Raw genomic sequence first — 5,000 nt, 5'->3', positions numbered from 1 at the left:
TAGCGCGCGTGCGGCCCAGAACATCTAAGGGCATCACAGACCTGTTATTGCTCAATCTCGTGCGGCTAGAAGCCGCCTGTCCCTCTAAGAAGAAAAGTAATCGCTGACAGCACGAAGGATGTCACGCGACTAGTTAGCAGGCTAGAGTCTCGTTCGTTATCGGAATTAACCAGACAAATCGCTCCACCAACTAAGAACGGCCATGCACCACCACCCACCGAATCAAAAAAGAGCTATCAATCTGGCAATCCTTCCGGTGTCCGGGCCTGGTGAGGTTTCCCGTGTTGAGTCAAATTAAGCCGCAGGCTCCACTCCTGGTGGTGCCCTTCCGTCAATTCCTTTAAGTTTCAGCTTTGCAACCATACTTCCCCCGGAACCCAAAAGCTTTGGTTTCCCGGAGGCTGCCCGCCGAGTCATCGGAGGAACTGCGGCGGATCGCTGGCTGGCATCGTTTATGGTTAGAACTAGGGCGGTATCTGATCGCCTTCGAACCTCTAACTTTCGTTCTTGATTAATGAAAACATACTTGGCAAATGCTTTCGCTTCTGTTCGTCTTGCGACGATCCAAGAATTTCACCTCTAACGTCGCAATACGAATGCCCCCGCCTGTCCCTATTAATCATTACCTCGGGTTCCGAAAACCAACAAAATAGAACCGAGGTCCTATTCCATTATTCCATGCACACAGTATTCAGGCGGGCTTGCCTGCTTTAAGCACTCTAATTTGTTCAAAGTAAACGTGCCGGCCCACCGAGACACTCAATAAAGAGCACCCTGGTAGGATTTCAACGGGGTCCGCCTCGGGACGCACGAGCACGCACGAGGCGGTCGCACGCCTTCAGCTCGCCCCACCGGCAGGACGTCCCACGATACATGCCAGTTAAACACCGACGGGCGGTGAACCAACAGCGTGGGACACAAATCCAACTACGAGCTTTTTAACCGCAACAACTTTAATATACGCTATTGGAGCTGGAATTACCGCGGCTGCTGGCACCAGACTTGCCCTCCAATAGATACTCGTTAAAGGATTTAAAGTGTACTCATTCCGATTACGGGGCCTCGGATGAGTCCCGTATCGTTATTTTTCGTCACTACCTCCCCGTGCCGGGAGTGGGTAATTTGCGCGCCTGCTGCCTTCCTTGGATGTGGTAGCCGTTTCTCAGGCTCCCTCTCCGGAATCGAACCCTGATTCCCCGTTACCCGTTACAACCATGGTAGGCGCAGAACCTACCATCGACAGTTGATAAGGCAGACATTTGAAAGATGCGTCGCCGGTACGAGGACCGTGCGATCAGCCCAAAGTTATTCAGAGTCACCAAGGCAAACGGACCGGACGAGCCGACCGATTGGTTTTGATCTAATAAAAGCGTCCCTTCCATCTCTGGTCGGGACTCTGTTTGCATGTATTAGCTCTAGAATTACCACAGTTATCCAAGTAACGTGGGTACGATCTAAGGAACCATAACTGATTTAATGAGCCATTCGCGGTTTCACCTTAATGCGGCTTGTACTGAGACATGCATGGCTTAATCTTTGAGACAAGCATATGACTACTGGCAGGATCAACCAGGGAGCTGCGTCAACTAGAGCTGAGCAGCCGGCCGCCCGGGAGTGTGTCCCGGGGGCCCGCGCGAACACGCAAGCGTCCGCTCAATCATTCTGCAAACAGGAGGAGGCTGAGCTCCCCTGCACAATACACCTCGAAACCCTCTCAGGTCCCGGCGGCGCGCAGCGCCGTCCCAAGTACTTGGTCGGGTTCGAGAGAGGCGCAATCGCCCGGAGTTAGGCGAGTAGACGCTTTCGGTGCGACCACCCGTGCTCCCAACTGAGCTTGCCGCTGCCGACAGAGGCCCGGGAGCGTGCTGTCGTGGCATTGCCGGCGGGAGACAACACGCGCCACCTACGGTGACCGGCAGCTCCAACGCCAGCGCCACAGAAGGACAAAAGCCCCACTTGGGTGCCGAAGCGAACTCTCCCAGCACAGCGCACGCGCCAACACATCCGCACAGCTGCGATACAAACCACCAGCGAGAACCGCTGGGGCGACCGAGCAGCAGACGGCGTCGCGGCGCCGAGCGCCGGGCGGCGGCGCATCCTCAACGCACACAGTCCTCAATCGGACCAGCACACTGAAGATGTCCACCGCGCTTCGCACCGGGCCCGCGAGGACCTACTTTGGCCGCACGGCGCCGCGCGCAGGGTGCGCCGGCGCGCAGCTGCGACGCCTGCCGCGTCCGTCGGCCGGCGCGCCTGCCACTGGCCGCCCCCACCAGCCGGCTGTAGCGCGTGCGCCCACGCACCGCGCGGCCAGCACGCCGGGAGGCGCCCCCTCACCGGCCGGGGACGGTCCCACCCAGCCACCGCCGCGTATCGCTTCACACCCAGATGCCGTTCAGTTTCGTCGGCATGGTGGGTATCGCTGGAACAACCGGTTAGTACCTCAACCTATCGTCGCCATCACCGATTCACCCCTAGCGAGAACAACCGCACCACAACAGGTTACCATTTGTTCATTTGCGTAACTTCACCAGAAAACGCAGGCGTCCATCGCCATTTGCAACTTCAACGATTATTGCATGCCTGTGTCAGGTGTCACGCCACACTACGTCTGCCCACATACACGCAACAAAATGTGCACGCCTAGACAATACGTGGAAGGTGGCCCCCGTACGTATGCGATGTCCATTGCTCGAACGACTGTCAACCGGCCTCTGTAGCATGTCGCAGATATGGAACGCGGTGCACCATGCCATCACGGTGTGTGAGGAGAGACGACTAGGTCCGAATACATCAACAGACAGCTCATGCTGATCGCCATCCACGGCGTCCGTTCCTCCCACACGTCTCTATGGCGTACCACACTGCAATCCAGCTCTCATAGGGAGACGACACGTAGCTGCGTGCACAATATTTGCACTGTATGGTCCGCCGTTTTTGGGCGCAGTCGTTGTGCGGTCACACATGTGCCACGATGTATCATTCAGTACATAAGGACGAATGTGCAGTACAGATTGTGGTTCACGCGTACGACATCAGCGGACAGTTGACACAGGCCGCACCACAACGTAGCCTGAGTACGTCGCATGCGAAGGGCATTGAACATGCAAACTTCTCACCAACCAGCTTGCGAAGGCAGGGGGCAAGGTGGGGACGTGGGGAGGGGCGGCATGTACGTCCTGCTGCCATCCACATTACAGTGTACAGCAGGAGCATGTGGAAAGTGAGCAAGACTTGCAAGGTGTTTAACATGAAGCGATACACAGGGGTGCGGGCAGTGCGAGTAGCGAACTATATTGCGAGGGTTGCGGGTGGGCAACACTACAGTAATTGAACGAGTCGTATAACAATTACAGAGCAGGTTTAGGCGACAACGTGGGTTACGTTAAGGCGACAACATGGGTTAGGTTAAGGCACAACATGGGTTAGGTTAAGGCACAACATGGGTTAGGTTAAGGCACAACATGGGTTAGGTTAAGGCACAACATGGGTTAGGTTAAGGCACAACATGGGTTAGGTTAAGGCACAACATGGGTTAGGTTAAGGCACAACATGGGTTAGGTTAAGGCACAACATGGGTTAGGTTGAGGCACAACATGGGTTAGGTTAAGGCACAACATGGGTTAGGTTGAGGCACAACATGGGTTAGGTTGAGGCACAACATGGGTTAGGTTGAGGCACAACATGGGTTAGGTTAAGGTACAACATGGGTTAGGTTAAGGTACAACATGGGTTAGGTTAAGGTACAACATGGGTTAGGTTAAGGTACAACATGGGTTAGGTTAAGGTACAACATGGGTTAGGTTAAGGTACAACATAGGTTAGGTTAAGGTACAACATAGGTTAGGTTAAGGTACAACATAGGTTAGGTTAAGGTACAACATAGGTTAGGTTAAGGTACAACATAGGTTAGGTTAAGGTACAACATAGGTTAGGTTAAGGTACAACATAGGTTAGGTTAAGGTACAACATAGGTTAGGTTAGGTTAGGTTAGGTTACACGTTGTTGTACGGAAAGGTGTAGGGGGGGGGGGGCGGGGGCGGCAGGTTCGTTGATAGTGATTATAGTAAGTGAATGCTTGTGACATGATCAGATTTGTCACGTCAGGATGCACCTTTGGCTTATTAGAGGCGGCGCTCCAATTCTATGCTTGTGTGAGACCTGTGTCTTTGACTCATGTCATTGTTTGTGCGCTGTGACAGGAGGTACTATTGTGATGTTGGGTGCACCGTTGTATAGGACATGTGTGGGTGTTGGTGCCTGGTCTGCGCAATGGTGGATGTCGAAAGGCTGGGATATTGTATTTTCCGCACGGACCTCCTGGTCTGGTTGTGATAGTGTGGATTGTGTAATGTGGCGGAGAAGATGCACTGGATGTTGTTCCATGCTGGTGCTTACATATTGTATGTGCGCCTGTTAGAAGCAGAGAGTGGTGCGTGATCAGAGTGTCTGGCTGACGTGTGGTTCCCATTTTGGGCAGACTCTTTCAGCATGTATACGGACAGTTGTGTATATTTGCTGTAGTTTGATGGCTCTGCATTGATTACTAATCAGCGCCGTGTGTACGGGTAATCTGGTTCCAGTCCAAAATGTTCCATCTGTGTACATTAGTGACAAAGACTCCCCCCATGCAGTGGGGCTCGGTCTGTTATAACTCTTCCGCGTAATATATTTGCCCCACGTTTTTGCGACTGCGAGTGCGAGTGCAACGCGCATGGGGACCGACATGCTGATGGCTCGGTATCGGACGCCGTACAGTGAGCAACGCGATCGCGTCTCTCGCTCGTAAGTGGTACAGGTCGCGGCTCATGTATACGGACAGCGGGAATGTCGCATATTGGAAATAACTCTTCATGAAACGCAAGTTATAGGGGTGGATTGCACTTTACGAGTGCGGGAAACGTCCGCCGTTCATCCGCTGGAGGTGCGAGTTTGGCGGTTGGGGTGGTGCACGAACGGGTGCGGGTGGCGTCATTGCCGGTCCACGGCTTCGTGCGGCA

General features: G+C 53.9%; 1 non-coding gene across 1 annotated transcript in view; it reads right to left on the bottom strand.

Moving 5' to 3' along the window:
- Positions 1–1,576, bottom strand: part of LOC124762580 — a 1,909-nt gene extending 333 nt beyond the window's left edge. The window contains exon 1 of the ribosomal RNA XR_007012560.1: positions 1–1,576. This exon is cut by the window's left edge and continues 333 nt beyond it. This is a non-coding gene — a ribosomal RNA (small subunit ribosomal RNA).
- Positions 1,577–5,000: the final 3,424 nt, after the last annotated feature.

The sequence above is a fragment of the Schistocerca piceifrons genome, unplaced genomic scaffold (genome assembly GCF_021461385.2).
Source record: "Schistocerca piceifrons isolate TAMUIC-IGC-003096 unplaced genomic scaffold, iqSchPice1.1 HiC_scaffold_603, whole genome shotgun sequence".
NCBI lineage: Eukaryota > Metazoa > Arthropoda > Insecta > Orthoptera > Acrididae > Schistocerca > Schistocerca piceifrons.
This window is presented reverse-complemented; position numbering and strand designations above follow the sequence as displayed.